The sequence below is a fragment of the Hordeum vulgare genome, chromosome 1H (assembly GCF_904849725.1).
Source record: "Hordeum vulgare subsp. vulgare chromosome 1H, MorexV3_pseudomolecules_assembly, whole genome shotgun sequence".
NCBI classification, from domain to species: Eukaryota; Viridiplantae; Streptophyta; class Magnoliopsida; order Poales; family Poaceae; genus Hordeum; species Hordeum vulgare.
Window position 1 is genome coordinate 254,669,681 of NC_058518.1, and position 21,182 is coordinate 254,690,862.

Sequence of the window (21,182 nt, forward strand, 5' to 3'; positions counted from 1 at the left end):
TTAGCAAAGTTGATGACAGTTTGTTGAGTCTCACTCTTCCTCTTGAAGAAATATACCCAAGTGTATCTTGAGTAGTCATCCACAACTACCAATCAATACTTTATTCCCCAAAGACTATCAAAAGAAGGAGGACCAAAGATATCCATGTGAAGGAGCTCCAAAGGCCTTTTAGAGTAGATGATAGTTGTGGGATGATGAGCTGTTTCATTAAGCGTTCCTTCAATACAAGCACTGCAAGCACGGTCTCTGGAAAAACTCACATTTGTTAGTCCACGAACATGGTCCCCTTTGAGGAGACTATGTAGAGATCTCATATTGACATGAGCTAGCCGGCGATGCCATAGCCAACCCACATCAACCTTAGCCATTAGACATGTCACGATCTTAGTAGGTCGCTCCAGAAACTTCACTACATAGAGATCGTTCTCGACATGTCCAACAATGGCTACTTTAAGAGTGTTGCTCCACAAAAGGGCCACGGTATCAAGATTATAGAATGTGGCAAAGCCCATAATTGCAAGCTGACGAACGGAAATAAAATTGTATGCAAGAGACTCAACAAGCATGACCTTTTCTATAGATAAATCTTGAGAGATAACCACCTCACCAAATCCCATTACCTTAAATGTTGAAGCAACAACAAATTGGACATGGGTGGGCATAGATGGTATTGTATGCACATCCACCACCAAGTCCTTGCTCCCGGTCATATGATTTGTTGCTCCACTATCGAGAAACCATGACACTCCACGAGAAGCAAACTCCTGCAAGAGATCAATGCTTGGATTTAGGTACCCAATTTCTAATGGGTCCTTTGATGTTAGAAACAAGGGTCTTAGGAACCCAAATAGCCCACTAAATGTACTCATAATAAGAACCAACAAATTTTTCATAAACATGTCGATCACTAGCACGACATAAAACATAAGAGGGGTTAAAATCACCGACAGTGTTGGTGAAGGTGGTTTTGCCCTTCTTGGCATTGTTACCCCCTTCCTTGTTCTTCATCTTCTTATGAGGACTCTCACCCTTTTTGACAAATATGTCCTTGAGGGAGGAAGATAGCTTGGTCTTTTTTTTCTTTTTCTTCTTAGACTTGGGTGCAAACCCCAAGTCCTTTCTTTCCTGCAACTTCCTTTTGATTACTCAAAAGATCATTTAGATTCTTCTCGCCTTGGATGCACGTCACAAGGCCCTTTTCAAGTTGTTCTTTCAACTTGGCATTCTCCTCCACAAGATGCACATGATCACAACAAGGGTTAGTAGCACAAGCAATATCAATTAAAACAAAAGGTTGACATGTAGAAATCTACTTGGTTAGTTTTACTTGGAGTTGATCATGAGACTCCTTGAGAGAAGAATGGGCACTTTTCAAGACCTTGTGGGCCTTGTAAAGTATGTCAAATTCTTCCTTTGAGTCTATCATGGCCGACCCCAAGTGCAACCTTCTCAGATTTAAGCACACGAGTAAGAACACTAGCATGATCAAGATCTTTTTGTAATTTAGCATGATCAACGTTGTGTGACTCCTCAAGAGCCAAACGAAGTCCACACTCTTCTTTTAGAGCAATGTATAGTTCTGCTATCTCATCAACGTAATCACGACTATGTTCCTGCAACTTGGAGATAATGTCCTCATGAGTCTCAATGAGATCATTGGCTTCACCAAGTTGTTACAAAAGAGCAGCAAAGTGTCTTTTGGTTTCACCTTTGATCTTACACATGAATTTATCAAACTCATTTTCAGCAAGTTCCACTACCTCACTCTTATCAACACAGTCTAACAAAGAAGGAGAGGTAGTGGGAGTGGTCTTGATCCTAGGGGTTACCTTATTGATACCTTTGTCCATGAGGCACTTGGCGATACGGTTCTCGTTGGTGGCGCTGAAGAGAGATACCTTGGGGAAGGAAGTGGCAATGGCCACGTTAGCCGTTACCATCCCCTCACGGCCTTTATCGTCTTCGTCATCATCTGGGTGTACTCTTCATGGGCCACCAAGCCCCTTGGATGAGTCTTTTTGGTTAAGATGTTCTTGATAGGGAAAGGCTTGGGCCTGTCCTTGCGAATGAGTTTGCCCCCATTGTCTTCCCTCTTCTCATAAGGACAATCTGCCACAAAGTGACTAACATTGCCGCAGTTGTAGCATGTCCATACTCGTTGCTTGTTCTTTGACCTACTTGAGTTGTCCTTGGAGAAGTTGGGCCTTGAGTTTATTTTGTTTCCCCAAAACTGCCTTGAAGCATGAGCCATCTGCTCATGATAAGCATATTTTGTATTTTTGGGGCAGCCATCTATCTTCCTCTTCTTCTTCATCAACAATGGCCTTGGTTCTTAAGGCAAGGTTGGGTGATGCTGTCTTTGATTGGACACGAGCAAGAGCATTGTCGGCGGTCTTGTTCATAATATCCATAGCAATGAACTCATCCAACACTTCGCCCGAGGTCAAGGAGTGGAAATATGGTCTTTGTCGAATGACGAAAGACATGGCTTTGTTGAAAGACATGATGGCCTTGAGAAACTTGTGCTTGATCCAAGTGTCATCCGTATCTTTGCTCCCATGGTCTTGGACAGCAACAGCGAGGGAAGTCTCTCTTCGATAGAGATCACGGGGGTCCTCATATTCTAGCGTCACAAACTCATCGGCCTTATCGCGGACCACTTCAAAGTTAGATCGTTGAATGCTTGAGCTCCCCTTGTACAACACCATGATGTGCTCCCAAAAATCCTTTGCATGATGAAGGGGCGCAGGTGTGGGAGATCTTCTAGAGGAACCATGGATTGAAGGATGAAGAATGCGGAATGATTGTGTTGGTTGTCCGCCTCTTCTCTTGGAGTAAGGTTCCTTGGATCATGAGGGTAATAGCCTTGTTCGATGATTCTCCAAAGATTTGTTGAGCTGTGATTCAAATGAGACTTGATGGAAAAAACCCAATTAGAGAAATCACCTTTAACAAGTTGTGGAGGAGGACCTAGGTTATTAATATGTGGTGTAGGTACCAGTCCTCCATAGACCGGGGGAGGGAGAACTGAGGCAAAAGTCCCCGTCCCATAGTTGTCATGAGGGGAGGAAGTTTGAGTGCCTTTAGCCGCTTCCTTGTGGGAATTGGCCTCCGACTCTGATGAGGTGGGTTTAACCACAAGCAACGGGTCAGGTGAATTCTTCATCCCCTCAAGTAATTCTTAAACATGGATTTGACTTCGGTCGTCATAGACGTCTTGAGTGAAGCCATGGCCTCATTCCAGTCGTCGAGTGTGATCGAAACCCACTCCACGGCCTCGGACCCTTCGGGTCGAACCTCACCATCGTCAACCATGCTCTTCGGGTGGTGAAACCCTTAATAAAGAGACGTGGCTGTGATACCAATTTTTAGCTAGAGGATCGATATGGTTGACTAGAGGAGGGTGAATAGGCAACTACCAGTTTTTAGCTTGTCCTAACAAATTAGTGTTAGCAACAAAATGTTCTCTATGTGAACAACTAGGTGAGCAACCTATATGATGCTAACTACAAGGATAACAAGTGCAAGAAAAGAATACACCACAACAATACTAAGTGCAAAGTAAAGGTAAGTGATAACCACAAGTGGAACTGGTGGAGATGAGGATGTGTTACTGAAGTTCCTTCCCTTTGACAGGAAGTACGTCTCCGTTGGAGCGGTGTGGATGCACAATGCTCCCAGGAAGCCACAAGGGCGACCGTATTCTCCTCACGCCCTCACACAATGTGATATGTTGTGCTTCCATTATTGGTGCCCTTGAAGGTGGCGACTAGACCTTTAAAAACAAGGTTGGGGCTATCTCCACACAAAGCTTGGAAGCTCCCAACAAGACCACGAAGCTTCACCACAATGGAATGTGGCTCCAAGGTGACCTCAACCGTCTAGGGTGCTGAAACACCCTGGAGTAACAAGATCTGCAATTGATTAGTGGGGGAATCAAATATCTCTTGGTGGAAGTGTAGATCAAGGCCCTCTCAAGCAATCCCTAGAAAATCAACAAGTTTGATTGGCTAGGGACACAGATCGGGCGAGAATAAGCTTTTGGAGCAACAATGGGGCTTGGGCAGGTGAGAGGTGAGCTTCTTAGGGAAGAAGACACCTATATATAGTGGGGGGAGGGACAATCCAATCATTACCCACCCATCAAATGCACTAGCCAAGCGGTACTACCGCTTCAGGGAGTGGTACTACCGCTCCCAGGAGATGTACTACCGCTCGACAGCTCACCAACCACGGTAGTAACAAAAATACTACCATGCCTACTACTGTGGGGGAAAAGGATGTGCAAAAAGTCCGACAGAGCAGTAGTAAAAAAACTACTACCACCCCAAGGGCGGTAGTACCGCTCATGGAGAGGTAGTAAAAAATTACTACCGCCCCTTGAGCAGTACTACCGCTGTGCCAACGGTACTACCGCTGGCCCTTTCGCCTAAGCAAGAAATACAAGGTTGGAGATCCATTTTTGCAAGGGAAAGGTGGTGCACTATAAATATGTACGTGATGATTCCACCCAAACCTTTCCAACACGGACCCCCTCTTAATTGTACGGCTTTCCTACGACTCCAAACCACCAAAGAGAAACGTAGAAAGCAACCGTCTTCGAGAGACTTCAAGGGGCATCGAATCCTCTTGTGGCTAGACATGATTTATCTAAAATGCTCAATGCACACGATTAGTCCACACAGTCATTGTCATAAATAACTAAAACCACTCAGGGAGAAATATGCCCTAACACTGGTGCTTCGGTATTGTTCTTACTTGAACAAACGTACCACTTATGATTATGATAAAAGTATTAAGATTATGATAAAAGTATTGTGATTATGATAAATATGTCCGCATGCATCCACAACTATAATAAAATAATTAAGATTAAATTCTAACAGTAGCATTAAACATAGGGATCCAAAAAAGCCCCTTACGGAGTAGTGCCTAGACTGGGGTTTATGTTTGTGTCACTCTTGCAACCCACCCTCTAATTACTACTCCACAATGCATTCCCTTAGGCCCAAAGATGGTGAAGTGTTATGTAGTCGATGTTCAGATAACACCAGTAAGGGAATCACAACATTCATACCATCAAAATATTGAATGAATATAAACTTCACATGACTACTTGCAACATGATTTCTCCCGTGGCCACAAGAACAAAAGTAACTACTCACAAGTGATAAACGTGTTCATGATCATAGAGGTATTAAATAGCATAATGGATCTGAACATATGATCTTCCAGCAAATAAACCATAAAGCATCAACTACAATATGTAATCAACACTACTTGACACACCCAAGGTACCAATCCGAGGTTTCGGTACAAGACTGAGAATGACAGATGAACTAGGGTTTTGATAGGAGATGATGCTGATGAAGATGTTGATGAAGATTGGCCTCCCCAATATGAGAGGGTTGTTGGTGATGACGATGGCCTCAATTTCCCCCTCCGAGAGGGAAGTTCCTCCGGCAGAATCGCCCCACCAGAGGGCAAAAGTGCTCCTGCCCAGCTTCCGCCTCGAGACGGCGGCACTTCGTCCCAAAATTCCTCCTCTTAGTTTTTTAAAGGTAAAAGGGATTTTATAACAGGAGACCCACAAGACATCAGGCCGCTCCAGGAGGCTGGCATGCCGTGGTGTCTAGTTTGCACCTGGTTACCCCCTTCGGTACTTCTTCGCTCCAGTATTTTTTTATTTATTATAAAATAAATCTCCGTAAATTGTCAGCCCAATTGGAGATGTGCACAATAGATATCTGTGATGTAGCTTTTTAGGTCCAGAATTCCATCTGCCAGCATTCTTCCACTTGATGTAAACCTTGCATATCATGAGACAAAAGGCATTAGAATTACTCCACCTAGTGGCAAAATGCATAATAACACTATAAATAACAGTAACAAAACATCATGCAAAATGGACGTATCAGGGTGCAAGTTGTTTGTTCTTTTGTGTGCAGCCATTGAAGACGACTGTGGATTGATATTCCTATTGGTTAAATAAACCTTGGTTTCATAACTGAGGTGAATACTTACCTGTATTGTGCTGCAATTACCCATTCCTCTTCACAGAAATCCCAATGCATATCACAAGTATCACGAAGGATTTGTGGCGCTATTACGGGGAAATACCATCACCAACTATCAAGTAACTTCACACAAATTTTCATTGACTTCTACATCTTTTTATTTTCTACTATATTTAGTTTGTCTTATAAAAAATTAAAAATTAAAAAATATTTACCTTTGCTTGTTGCTAGTATACTTCTTTGCAAGATTTACTTGCTAGTTTACTTGTCCTGTTTGTTACTTTGCTTGTTCGGTCACCATGTCTCAAGGCACTGTTAAGTTGTGTAACTTCTCAAATAGTAAACACAATGATTTTATTGGTACTCCTATACCACCCGCCAATAGTGTGGATGCTTTTGATATTAATGTTACATTGCTGAATCTAGTCATGAAAGATCAATTTTGAGGAAGTTCTAGTGAGGATCCCGCTTCTCATCTTAATACCTTCGTTGAACTTTGTGAACTGCACAAGAAAAAGGAAATGGATGAAGATATTGTGAAACTAAAATTATTTCCTTTTTCACTAAGAGAGAAAGCTAAGGCTTGGTTTTCATCTTTACCATGTAATAGTATTAGAACATGGGATAAGTGTAAATATGCTTTTATTACCAAGTATTTTCCTCCTGCTAAAATCATCTCCCTGAGAAATCAAATAATGAACTTTAAACAACATGATCGTGAACATGTTACAAAAGCTCGAGAGACGATGGAATTGATGATAAGAAATTGCCCAACTCATGGTTTAAACTTATGGATGATTATCCAAAATTTCTATGTTGGACTAAACTTTGTATCTAGAAATCTTCTAGATTCTACCGCAGGTGGTACATTCATGGAGGTGACGTTTGGAGAGGACACCAAACTTCTGGACAACATCATGACCAACTATTCTCAATGGCACATTGAGAGAGCTCCAACTAGTAAGAAGGTAAATTCTGTTGAGGAAATAGCTACTTTGAGTGAAAAACTGGATGCTCTTAGGAACATGGTTGGTAATAAAAATGTTGTAGAATCCGAAGTATATCTAGAGGGGGGTGATTAGATTACTTTAACAACCTGAATAGCATGGGATCGGTCCATCATCGCCCGCAGCTTCACTTCACTTTAGTTCAGCCAGGTAACCAGAAGATAAGGCCACTCGGCAAGACTGGACTAGTTTAAAAACATAGCCATTTCCCAATTTTAGTTGTGGACCAGTTTTAGGAATTATGACTAGTTAATTCACCCTACAGATGCATATCTAAGAGTATAGCAGCAGAAAGTAAAGACATGCAAACGTAATGTAGAGGTAGGGTAGGAAGATCAAACGCAAAGTTTGGCAGGGCCATTTTTGGCGAGGTTCCGATAGGTGATGTTGTCATACGTCCCCGTTAGTGGAGACTTGAACCCATGGAGGGTAATGGCTACGGGAGTCCAGGGAGGGATCCACTCTCAAGGTGTCCACGAAGAAGCGTCCTTGTCTATTCCACCCTGGCTTACGTCCACACATGACTAGCCTCACTCATGGTAGATCTTCATGAACTAGGCGATCTCCTTGCCCATACAAACTCCATGGTTCAACTCCACAAAGAGAAGTAGGTGGCTCCTAAGAGACACCTAACCAATCTCGGAGGCACCACCCTCCAAAAGGTAATAGATGCGATGGAACGATGAAGTCCTTACTCATGTGCTTCAAAAGATAGTCTCCTCAACACTCAATCACCCTCTCACAGATTTCACATGGGTAGGAGAGATTGATTTTGTGGAAAGCAACTTGGGAAGGCTAGAGATCAAGTTTCAAATGGTTGGATTGGAATCTCTAGATCTCAACACATGAGTAGGTGGGTCTCTCTTAGAGAAATGGATCTGGCAAGTGTAAGTGTGTTCTGAGTGCTCTCCCTTCGAATGAGAGGAGGTGGAGGGGTATATTTAGGCATTCTCCAAAATCCAACAGTTACAACATTATTACTCAACATGGTGATGCCGAAATGAATCTTGGCGCTACCGAGTTGCACTAAATGTCACAACTTTTGAATTCTCGGTGAGACCAATATATGAATCTCGGTGGTACCGATATGATGACCTAGAGCAGTTTCCAAATCTCGGTTAGACCGATTCCGATCTCAAAAATTCGGATTCTTGGAATTGAGACACCAGAAAGTTGGCCACTGTTTTCGGTGGCACCAATATAAAACTTGGTGGTACCGAGTGATTAGGGTTCGACAAAGGATGTGTGTGGTGGAAAATCGGTAGGGACAAGTGGTAAAAGTTGGTGGAACTGATTTTGGTGTTATGTCTTGGGACAGAGATATTTGTGGGAGAATGAGTGAATATTTTTGGTGGCTATCTCTAAGCACTTGAGCAACCGATGCATCAAAATACCTCACCTTGTTTTAATAGTACTGGCTTTCCTATAGACTCAAAGTGATTTCTCAGAAATGTAAAATGTAGAGTCTTCTTGCTTGAAGCTTGAGTCAATCCTATTCCTTTCCTTGCATCAAGGTGTTTCCCCTCACAATCCTTTGGCCAATGAATCTTTGAACTTTTGTGAAATATACTTCGATAAGTTCATTACTTCAATGTTGTTGATTAATTACCAATACCACCTTAGGGAGCAATTGTGCTTTCAATCTCCCCCTTTTTGGTGATTGATGACAACTTATAGATCAAAGCGTAGACAAAAGATATAATCAATAATTAGCATTGTCACTTTGAGAAGTATGCGGAAAACAAGAGCTCCCCCTAAATTTGTGCATTATTTTAATTTGCGTTTGAATGAAAATGCACAATCGATTAGGATCATGGGTCACTCTTCCATGTCACATACATCTTGGTGGTGCGCATAAATGATATGAATGAATAGTAATGCACATAACACCAAACAAATAAGTGAATGATCATCATGTAAAGAGATTAAAGGTGTAATATAGAAATATCAACAATCGAAGCGTGTGATCAAACACGAAAGTTTAAGTCAACCAAAAGACCAAATGTTTTGTAAAACCAAATGAGAGCAAATAAAAGGCAAAGCTATCTCTCTCTTGTAACCCTAATTGATCTATATACTTCTCCCCCTTCGAAAACAAGTTACTAAAAAGTTCAAAGGTCTAGAACTAATCGTGTGTCTAGGCTCAATCTCCTCCGATGGCAGTCGTTGGAGTGGACAGGAGGGTGTCGGCGAAGGCTTCTATGGATGTCTTTGGAGATGGAGGTGTAGACAATGGATGTGCATGAGCTCGGGCTGAAGGTGAAGGTGCTGAAGCTTGATATGATGAAGTTGGTCCCACATCCCTCACTAGCACAACTTCTGACCTAGACTGGGTCCCGAACTGAGTAGTCATGGGAAGAGGTGACTCTTCATCATCACTGCTGGAATGGGGAATCTTCACCGAATCAACTTCATGCCGGAGCTGCTGGACAATGGTAGTCAACTTCGTCACCTTAACATCCAGGTCATGGAACTTTCTTTCCACGATCCTCTCAATGATCTTCTGGTTCAACAAGATCTCTCAAATTTCTTCTCCATCCCTTGGATGCTGCTGACAAGAAAAGAAATCTGCTCCTCCCTGGATCTGAGTTGTGGAGTTGGTGCTGGAGCATCTCTACACTCCCGGAATCCAGTAATTTGCCATCAGCCAGTTCTTTGCCGCCAGTTGGCTGATGGCAAAGAACTTCTTTGCTGTCAGCTGACTTCAAGCAGACGGTAAAGGGCTGACTGATGTCAAACAGACTATTTGCCATTGGTCAATCCTTTGCCGTCTGCCAGCCGACGACCAAGAGACCTAGGGCAGACGGCAAAGAGGACAGATGGGTCCGAGTAGACATTTGGCCTGCCAGGTCCGACGGAAGGGCTCTTTGCCGTCCGCCTGGCCTTTGTCGTCCGCCATGGGGATCTTTGCCGTCCGAGGGCAGACGACAAAGGGGATGAGCCTATAACGGCCGTTACCCCGGCCCCTCGCTCCACTACCCCCACTCCCCCACTATCTCTCTCTCCACCGCGTGCGCCTCGCTCGAGCACCACTGGCGGCCGGCCACCCCTCCACCGCCCCCGGTGCTGCCCCTCCCCTCAGCCGCCACCTCCCCTCCCCCGCCCCGACACCGCCCCCTTCCCTCACCGGCCCGCGGCGGCGCCGCTCCTCTCACTGGCTGCGGGCGCTGCCCCTACACCACCCCTCCCCTCACCCGCCCCCGGCGCTGCCCCCTCACCTCACCAGCTCCCGGCGCCGCCCCTCCTCTTGCCGACTGCGGGTGCCGTCCCCTCCCCTAACGGGATTCCGTCGCCGCCCCCTCCCCTCACCGGCTCCCTACGCACGCCCCTCCCCTCACCGGCTCCCTACGCACGTCCCTCCCCTCACCGGCTACCTACGCACGCGCCTCCCCTCACCGGATCCCTACGCACGCCCCTCCCCTCATCGACTCCCGTCGACGCTCCCTCCCCTCACCAGCTTCCGGTGACACCCCTCCCCTCACCGGCCGTCCCCAACTCCGGTGAGTGCCTCTAGTACCCCTATTTTCTGTTTTTCCTTTTAAGTTAGATAGTTAGTTTTTTTCTGTTTTTTTATGTTAAATTAGATAGTTAGTTTATTAGGTAGAATAAAGTAGATAGAAAAGAAAGAAAATAGATAGAAAAGAAAAAACTTAGAAGAAAATAATAGAAGAAAAAAACTAGAAGAAAGAAGAAGAAGAAGAAGAAGAAGAAGAAGAAAGAGGAGAGGAGGAGAAAGAGAAAATAAAGAAGAAAAAGAAGAAGAAGAGGAGGAGGAGGAGGGGGAGAAAAAAGAAGAAGAATAAAAAGAAGAATAAGATGATCAAGAAGAAGAAGAAGAAGAACAAGTAGAAAAAGAAGAGAGGGGAGAAGAAGAAAGAAGAGGAAAAAGGAAGCCCGACACCCCGGCACTGATCCTCGACCCCCGACCCTGACGCCCAATGCCACTAACCCTCGACCCTCGACCCCCGACGCCATTGACCATCGACCCCCGACCCTCGACCCCCGACGCCACTGACCCCCAACCCCTGACGCCACTGACCCTCGACCCCCGTGTCCCGACACCTGTTCGGCCTTTTGTTGACCGAAAAGACCCCAACCCCCGATAGTAGTGACCCTCGACCCCCGATGACACTGACCCCCGACCACCGACGCAACTAACCCCCGACCCCCGACGCCACCGACACCCGACACCACCGACCCTCGACGCCACTAAACCCCGACCCCCGACACCTCTTCTGCCTACTGTTGAATGAGAAGGTGCTTTTCGGCCTTCTAGAGGCCGACGGGGTCATAGTTTTGTAAATTATGAGTTAGGCCACATATTTCCCGATTATGTTAATTACAAAAACATCATATTTGTGTTGATTGGGTGAATTTCAATGTGCAGTTGTTCGACGACCTCCTCGTGCATTGGACGAGCTCTGCCCCTGCATTTGTTGGTGAGCACAAATGACTTCTCCTCCTACCCCCTTAATTTGCTCTGTTTCGATCTTCGTGCCGATGAATCTTGCTAGCTATTGGTTTCTTCAATCATGAGTATGTGTGACCAGTATGCGTCTCCCGTTCGAAAGGGCGACATCTATAAATATGCATGTCTTTGCATATTTATAACCGCCATCCTTTCGAATTGTCCAACGTTATCCATGGACAACCCGAGTATGTGTAGATTGGGTTCGTTTTCCCATATGCTATGCTCCGGATCTGTTGCAGAATTTCTTCACTGCCTCCCTATTGTTCTCCAGGTACACATCCTCTCTGCTTTTGCCGAGACGTGTATCAGGAGAACAGCGGGGAGGTGCTGCTGAAATTCTGCATCGCATCTGGAGCAGAGCATGGGAAAACGAACCCAATCTACACATACTCGGGTGGGATTAGGACCTATCTTTACCTATTAGCGTGTAGGTTGCATGGACGTAATAAAACTGACAAAATTGATTAGCGGATGAATATAGATGATGAATTATATATTTATTTCTTGTGCGCCCATAGGTAGCTAGGCAACATGAGTGATCGTGCTTGGATGTACACTGGTCACCCTAGTCAGAAAGACATGACCAATGAATGGTTAACAAAAACCAGGGGGTTTGTGAGAGCCGCATTTGCAAATGGCCAGCAAAAAACAAGGTGCCCCTTTCCCAACTACAACAACTGGAAAAAGCAGACAGAGGTTGAAATGGGTAAACACCTGCAGAAGTGGGGTTTTGCGCCTAATTATACGGTGTGGACTTTTCATGGTGAGTCTGACCAACATGCCAGAGCTGAGGTGATTTGTCGTCGCACCGACGAGCATGGTACCGGGATCGAAGACATGGTGCAAGACATTTATGATGCTCGGGATTCGGACGATGAGATGGAGGAATCTGCAAAGACCTTCTGTGAAATGTTGGAGTCTTCAAAATGTCCTCTCCTCGAGCAAACTGAGCTTTGTCAGCTGGATGCCATCGCACAAGTAATGGCTCTGAAGGCTCAATTCAACCTAGGCAGAGAATGCTACGACGCGATGATGACGATATTTGGATGCTTTCTACCCAAAGGCCATGTACTGCGTGCAAACGTGTACCAGTTAGAGAAAATCCTCCGTGTACTTAAGATGCCCTATGAGAAGATACATGCCTGTGAGAATTGATGTGCCTTATTTCGGCTTGAGTATGCGGCCTTGAACTATTGCCCCATTTGCAATTCTTCCAGATATATTGTGGTAGACTATGGTAAGGGTGAGAAGAATCAGAGCAAAATCCCCATTATTGTTCTTCGGTATCTGCCAATCATACCAAGACTTCAACATCTTTTCATGGTCGAAGAGACGGCCAGACAGATGACATGGCACAAATTTGGCAAAAGAACCGAACTAGATGTTGATGGGAACAAGATGTTGGTACACACTTAAGATGGTTTTGCGTGGAGGCACTTCGATGCATTACATAAGGATAAATCGGAAGATCCAAGGCATCCTAGAGTTGCCATCAGCATGGATGGGTTGAATGTGTATGGTATGACGGCAGCACAATACAATTGATGGCCTGTATTTGTCATTCCACTCAATTTCCCACTCGGAGAGATTATGAAAAGAAAGAACAATTTCCTGACATTGATAATTCCAGGGCCCAACTATCCAGGGAAGAATATGAATGTGTACATGCATCCGCTTAAGGATGAGTTGCAAGAAGCCTGGGATAATGGTATCAAGACCTACGACGCTGCTACCAAAACAAATTTCAAAATGCATGGGTGGTACATGTACTCGACGCATGATTATCCGGCGTTTGCACTATTTGCTGGTTGTTTGTGTGCATGGAAGGTTCTCGTGCACCACATGCAAGATAGCTCTTCAATTATGTTGGTTGCAGGCTGGTCGCAGTTTTCTTGCTTCGACATGCATAGACAATTCCTGGATCCTGACCATAAGTTCAGAAAAGACAAGAAGAATTTCATCAAAGGTAGAGTTGTCAAAAACACTGCACCAGCTGCGTTGATAGGCCAACAGACCCTTGATTAGTTAAACGCTCTCGAGCCTGATCCTTTGCGTCCAGGATACTTCAAAGGTATACTACGGAACATGGCTGGACTCACAAGTCATGCTTATGGGATCTCACTTACTTCAAAGACCTCCTTTGCCCACACAACATCGACATGATGCACACTGAAAAGAATATTGCGGAGGCCATTTTGGTACATTGTTCGGCATAAAGGGGAAGTCAAAAGATAATCCTAAGGCTAGAATCGACCTTGAGGCTCTATGTGATAGACCGTTACAAAACTTGCGACAACGGAAAGGAAAGCAAAGCATAGCGAAGCAAAAGGCATGGTTCAATCTTGAAAGGCCAGCTATGAGGGAAATGCTATTTTGGGTGAAAATGTGGTTGACGTTCCCCGATGGGTATGCTACGAATCTAAGGAGGGGAGAGAGTCTTGAGAAATTCAAAATATTTGGTCTCAAGAGTCATGATTGGCACATATGGATTGAACGGGTAATGTCAGTGATGTTGCGTGGCTTTATCCCTAAGGATGAATGGCTAGTACTAGCAGAGCTGAGCTATTTCTTCCATTCTCTTTGTGCAAAAGAACTATCGCCTGGCGTGCTAGATGAAATGGAAGAGTTGGCGGCGGAGTTGATCTGCAAATTAGAAAAGATCTTTCCACCGGGCTTCTTTAATCGAATGCAGCATTTGATTTTGCATCTCCCGACCGAGGCAAGATTGGGGGGCGTTCAAAATCGATGGTGCTACTCAACTGAGAGGATGCAGAAGACGCTTCGAGCTAAGTGTAAAAATAAACGTAGAATTGAAGCATCGATGGCCGAGGCATTCATTACCGAGGAGGCGGCAAACTTCGTGACAGCACGCTACGAAGCAAAAAATCATCATTTGCATAACCCGAAGCCTTGGTACAATGATGGCGATCCAAAAGAAGGTCGATCCAACCTCACCCTATTCAAAGCGAAGCTCACACCATCCGGTGCTTCGAAAGGGAAATCGTTGGATGTCGAAGAATGGCGGACCATTTCATTTTATATCTTCACCAACCTAACAGTAGTGCGGCCGTACTTGAGTAAGTTATCGGTAAATTATTGTTTCGCAACTTGTAATTCCTTTCAACTACTCTTATTCCCGGATATTTGATATAGTAGATACGTCACGAATTCTCCGATGGAGCGGTCATCGAAAAGGATTCCGTCGAAGAGTATGAGCTTCTCGCAAAGCATGGAGGCGACTATCCTGGTTTCATCTCTTGGTTCAAACAAAGGCTAATTAATTACCATTAATGGTCCATTTGATTTCTTGGTCTAATTTGCAGCTAATGCATCCATTCTTTCGTATTAAACTTGTAGGCTGATGCAGAGTCTATGGACGCCGAGTTGAGACAAGTCGCTAATGGTTTTGACTATAAGGCCCATTCATTTGACAAATACATCACCAACGGGTATCACTTTCGTACCTTTGACAAAGAGCTATCTATGCCCGACCTAAAGACTACAAATTGTTCGATCTCTGCTATCGGCGAAGGAGGCACCGAGTATTATGGAAGAGTTGATGCAACTTATGAACTTCTATTCTATGGTGAAAACCCACCGACCGTCGTAGTCTTCAAATGTTATTGGTTTGAGCCGAGGGAGACTAGAAGGACTCATGAACACATAGGACTAGTCGAAATAAACCAAAACACCCACTTAGATGTCCCGATGTCTATATTACAGCTCAACAGGCGACACAAGTTTTCTATCTACCGTGGGCCTGCCAAACTGATCCAAATCTCAAAGGTTGGGATGTCTTTTATGAAGTGCCACCACATTTTAGACCACCTACCCTCAATGAAGAGGATTACGAACCTCACATTAACCCAATCACATATGAAGGAGAGTTCTTACAAGAAACACGTATGTCCAAGAAACGTTTCAAAAACCTCTCTACTTCACCCCAGAACATTAAAGTAGACAGTGACAGTGAATCTGTCATAACCCCTGAGCCCGAATAGGAAGAGATGGAAGAAGAAGAGGTTACTGCTGCAGACGACCTGTCACTTCTTGACCGATTACATAATGGTGGCCTTCCACATGTTCTTCCTGATAGTGATGATGATGATGCATTTATTGATGATAGTGATGATCATGAGGCATTTATTGACCTCGAAGCATATATAGACGAGCACGATTGTTATTAGTTCGTATGAGGTATTCAACTATTACTATATATAAATTTTGAGTTCATGTTAGGTATTCAATTTTTATTAGTCATGTTGGTATTTATGACGATCATACACTTAAATTATATACATTTTATTACTCATGTTGGTATTTATGTTGTACTAATTTCATTTACTCTTTGTCATGACAGGTGTTGAAAGATGGTGGGAAAGGGTCGAAAGCACTCCTCGGCTCCTTCTTCGTCGTCGGGTGGTGGGATGGGTACTTCCATTCCTTCTTTGCCTCTTCGAAGAGCGTTGCTCTCTACTCTGCATGGAGTGGCTGCTACTTCGACTCTCGCGGCCCCTGTGAGAGGAGGTCGACCCCCCGCGAAGCCGAGAGGTACTAAACTTATTACTCATGTTGGTATTTATGTTGTACTCATGTTGGTATTTATGTTGTAGTCATGTTGGTATTTATATACATTTTATTACTCATGTTGGTATTTATGTTGTACTAAAGGTACACGTTGCCGTGGGAGAGGTAGGGCGGTGGCTGCCACGCCTTCCTCGCTGCCACCCCAAGCTGATTCACCTCAGCACAGGACTTCTAGGGTGGATTCGTCTGAGGTGGAGGCTACACGGTCTCCGGTTCACGAGCCCGAGGTCGACGAGCCTCAGGTCGATGAGCCTTCGACCCACGAGACTCGTGCCCCAGAGGCTTTGTTCTAGGCGACTCCGGAGCGAAGCAGGGATGAGGGTACGTCCCCATAGACCCAGTGGGATACCTGGGCCGATCTGGGTCAGCCTGAGCCAAGTGGCCATGCTGATAGCGACGAGGAGCTGGGTGAGGGGGCTACCGTCTACCAGCGTGGTAGTTCGGGGCTCCCGCTCGTGCCGGCGACCCACGAGCAGAGGTGGTCGATTAAGCCAAATGGGGAAAAGTAAGTTAATGTACTCTTATTTAACCTTTTGCCTGTACGTTTTCTCAAATATCTAATGTTTTGGCTTTAATTTTTCATACTGCAGGGGTTGGATTGTTGCCAAGGGTTTCCGCAAGCCCAACAACGTCCTTGGTGTGCTTTGCAGTCAAAAATTCCCGGGGTTTGTTACGTTGCCTGGTCGGGAGCGAGAGGTAGGAATGATCTGGGAGCACTACTTGGGTGCCCCGGCCCCGCCAGAGGTGGAGATAGATGGTGTTTTGTGCCACACGAGGGACAACATGGTGATCCGACAGTTCTAGGTAATTTCTCCATTACACAATTATAAATTAACCATAACTAGTTATTGTACTAATAGGTGTTGTCTCGTTTGCAGACCTACTACAGGTGTGCGGAGGGATACGAGGAGGACGCGGCAAAGGTTATCGAAACCGAACGTCACTGCCTACTTTAAAACTTTCGACATGAGGCTCGGGTGCAGGCTGTTCGAGACTACTTTGGCTCGCGACGTATTAGGAAGGACAAGGCGAAGTGCCGCGATTCTAAGAAGGAGATGGAGCATTACATGAAGGTAATTAGATATTATTAAGTCTTTGTAGTTAGTTTCCTTGATTTGGTTCTTACGCGCTCAAATTTCTCTTTATTAACTTAGGTGCCCCCGACATGGTGTGTGGATAAGATGGATTGTTGGGAGGCCTTGGTGGACCACTGGTGCTCCAAAACGTGGGAGGCCAGCCACAACAACGCCACGGAGAGGCGTGGGAAAATGGTTGGTGTGCCACACCATCAAGGGAGCGTCAACTTAATCCAATTTGGCGAGAACTGGGTATGTGGTTTGCTTCATGCCTCATGCAATTCATTCTTAATGCTATCTTGAGCCCTTTACTAATACAATTTTCCTATCTCTCTCTTTTAGGCGCGTCTCAATAAGACGGAGGTGCCACAGATGTACGACCTGTATGCGATGGCCCATACTACCTCGTACAAGAATGTCAAGGCATTCTCTGAGTCTGACCTCGAGCATCCAGAAAACTTCACCAACATCTCCTCCCACCACAAGCTCGTGAAGTACAGAGATCACGGGAAGGCGTGGAAAGGGGAGGACTTTAACCCGAGCGAGGTGCCTATTGATCCAGAGCTGGTGATGATAGCTGGCAACGGGAGGCCCCATGGCTCGATCGCCATTGGAGACGGCCTTATACGTTGTCCTAGCAATCTCCGGTAGATAAAGGCACGCCAAACGAGCTCCAATCCTGAGATAACACCTCGTCCACGGCCAGTCGAGCTCGCCGTCGAGGTTAGTTTAATGGAATCAACTATCTTTCCGTATTATGTTGTGCGTGGAAACCAATATGATTACAATGCTAACAATGAGTTGTGTTGTAGGCTGCTATTCTGAAAGAGAGAGAGGCAATGCAGGCAGTTTTGGCGGATAAGGATAAGGAGATGAAGGAGCTGGAGGAGAGGATGACTGCATTGGTGGAGGCGGAGAGGGCATGGAATGATGCGTCTAACAGGGCCATATACGAGGTCTTCGTGGGAAGTTTCTTCTTCATATTATTTCAAATCTTATATTTTAATGTCTGTTTCATTAATAACTAAAAAGTTTGACTTGTCGAAACCGAATGTACAGTCTATGTGCGAGAAGACCTGCCAAGTCCCTCCGGCGATGCCAGTCATTAACATGGCGAGGACGGTGAGTTTCATTTCAATGGAGTGATCTTAAGAGTGTCATCATGCTAACAACACATTGCAAACGATGTTTGGTGCAGAATATCTCCCGAAATGCATCGCACGATCCTTCTATAGTGGAGCCTTCTCCAGGGCAGCCTTCTCCAGGTGAAACAAGCTAGAGCCACCGTGCTTCACCGTCGTGATGACGATAATGGTATGTTATTTTTAGCGTTTTGCTTAACAACCGCATAATGGTCCAATATGGTTTATTAACCATACTTAGCTCCAAAATGACATATTTAACCCAAGTTAGCTCCATAATGGTCTCCTTCTCTTTCTCCTTCTCCTCCTCCTCCTTGTTCTTCTTTTTCTTCTCCTTCTTCTTCTCTTCTCGCTTCGTCTCTTTCTTCTTCTCCGTAGCTTAGACTCATCTAACAAAGACATACTTAGCTAATTATCCTACAAAATGACATAATTAGCTTAGTTAGGTAAAAACATCATAAGAACCTTGGTTAGCTCATTAAAACGGCTAATTTAGCTCCAAAATGAAATAATAAGCTCAAAACGGCATAACAACTTCCCGCGCCCTGCTACACACTGGTTGAAGTGACGGTTCAATAACCTCATCAAGTTCCACCACCCTCCCACTCAATTATTTCGAGAGAAACCTTTGTTGGAGAAAGGACCATTTCTAGAGAAAAACACTTTGCTTACGGATCTGAGATAGGAGATGTACCAAACTGTTTTGGATATCCTATCAAGATGCATTTATCCGCTTTGGGTTTGAGCTAATCAGACTGAAACTTTTTCACATAAGCTTGTGGCCCCAAACTTTCAAGAAACGACAGCTTAGGTTTCTGCAAACCATAGTTCTTACGGTGTCATCTCAATGAAATTAAGTGCTGCCCTATTTAAAGTGAATGCAGTTGTCTCTAATGCCTAACCCAAAACGATAGTGGTATTTCGATAAGAGACATCATAGTATGCTCTATATCCAATAGGGTGCGGCTATGACGTTCAGACACACCATCACACTATGGTGTTCTAGGTGGTATGAATTGCGCAACAATTTCCACATTGTCTTAACAGTGTACCAAAACTCGCAACTCAGATATCCATCTCTATGATCATATCCTAGACAGTTTATCCTCTTGTCACGATGATCTTCACTCTGGAATAGCTTTGAACTTTTCAATATTTCAGACTTGTGGTTCATCAAGTAAATACTCCTGTATCTACTCAAATCGTCAGTGAAGTAAGAACATAATGATATCCACTACGTGCCTCAACACTCATTGGACTGCACACATCAAAAATGTATTACTTCCAACAAGTTAATTTCTTGTTCCATCTCACTGGAAAACGAGGCCTTCAGTCATCTTACCCATGTGGTATGATTTGCATGTCTCAAGTGATTCAAAATCAAGTGAGTTCAAACGATCCATCTGCATGGAGTTTCTTCATGTGTTTATACCAATAGGTATGGCTTGCATGTCTTAAACGTTTCAAAAATGAGTGAGAACAAAGATCCATCAGCATGGAGCTTCTTCATGCATTTTATACCAACATGACTCAAGTGGCAGTGCCACAAGTAAGAGGTACTATCATTACTACTTTGTATCTTTTGGCATCAATATTATGAACATGTGTAGCACTACGATCGAGATTCAATAAACCATTGAAGGTAATATTCAAGCAAATAGAATAACCATTATTCTCTTTAAAGGAATAATTGTATTGCAATAAACACGATCCAATCATGTTCATGCTCAACGCAAACACTAAATAACACCTATTTAGGTTTAACACCAACCCCGATGGTAGAGGGAGCGTGCGATGTTTGATCACATCAACCTTAGAATTACTTCCAACACACATCGTCACCTCACCCTTGCTAGTATCCTTTTAATCAGTAGCTATAACTTCGAGTTACTAACACTTCGCAACTAAACCGGTATCTAATACCCTGGTGCTACTAGGAATACTAGTAAGGTACACATCAATATCAGGTATATCCAATATACTTTTGTCGACTTTACCAGCCTTCTCATCTACCATGTATCTAGGGTAGTTCCGCCTCAGTGACCGTTTCCCTCATAACAGAAGCACTTAGTCTCGGGTTTGGGTTCAACCCTGGGTTTCTTCACTAGAGCAGCAATTGTTTTGTCGTTTCATAAAGTATCCCTTCTTACCCTTGCCCTTTCTTGAAACTAGTGGTTTTACTAACCATCAACAATTGATGCTCCTACTTGATTTCTACTTTCGCAGTTCCAAACATTGTGAATAGATCAAGGATCATCATATGTATCCTTTATATGTTATAGTTCATCACGAAGCTCTAGTACCTTGGTGGCATTGACTTTGGAGAACCATCACTATCTCATCTAGAAGATCAACTCCCACTCGATTCAAGTGATTGTAGCACTCAAACAATCAGAGAACATGCTCAACGATTGAGCTTTTTCTCCCTTACTTTGTAGACAAAGAATCTTGTCAGAGGTCTCATACCTCTTAACAAGGGCATGAACATGAAATCCCAATTTCATCTCTTGGAACATCTCATATGTTCCGTGACGTTTCAAAACGTGTTCGGCGCCCCAATTCTAAGTCGTCAAGCACTACGCACTGAACTATCACGTAATCATAAAAAACGTGTATGTCAGATGTTCGCAACATCCACAGACAACGCTCGAGGTTCAGCACACTGAGCGGTGCATTAAGGACATAAGCCTTCTATGTAGCAATGAGGACAATCCTCAGTTTACGGACTAAGCCCGCAAAATTGCTACTATCATCTTTCAACTAAATTTTCTCTAGGAACGTATAAAAACAGTAGAGCTACAACGCAAGCTACAACATAATTTGCAAAGATTTTTTGACTATGTTCATGATAATTGAGTTTAGCTAATCATATTACTAATAAC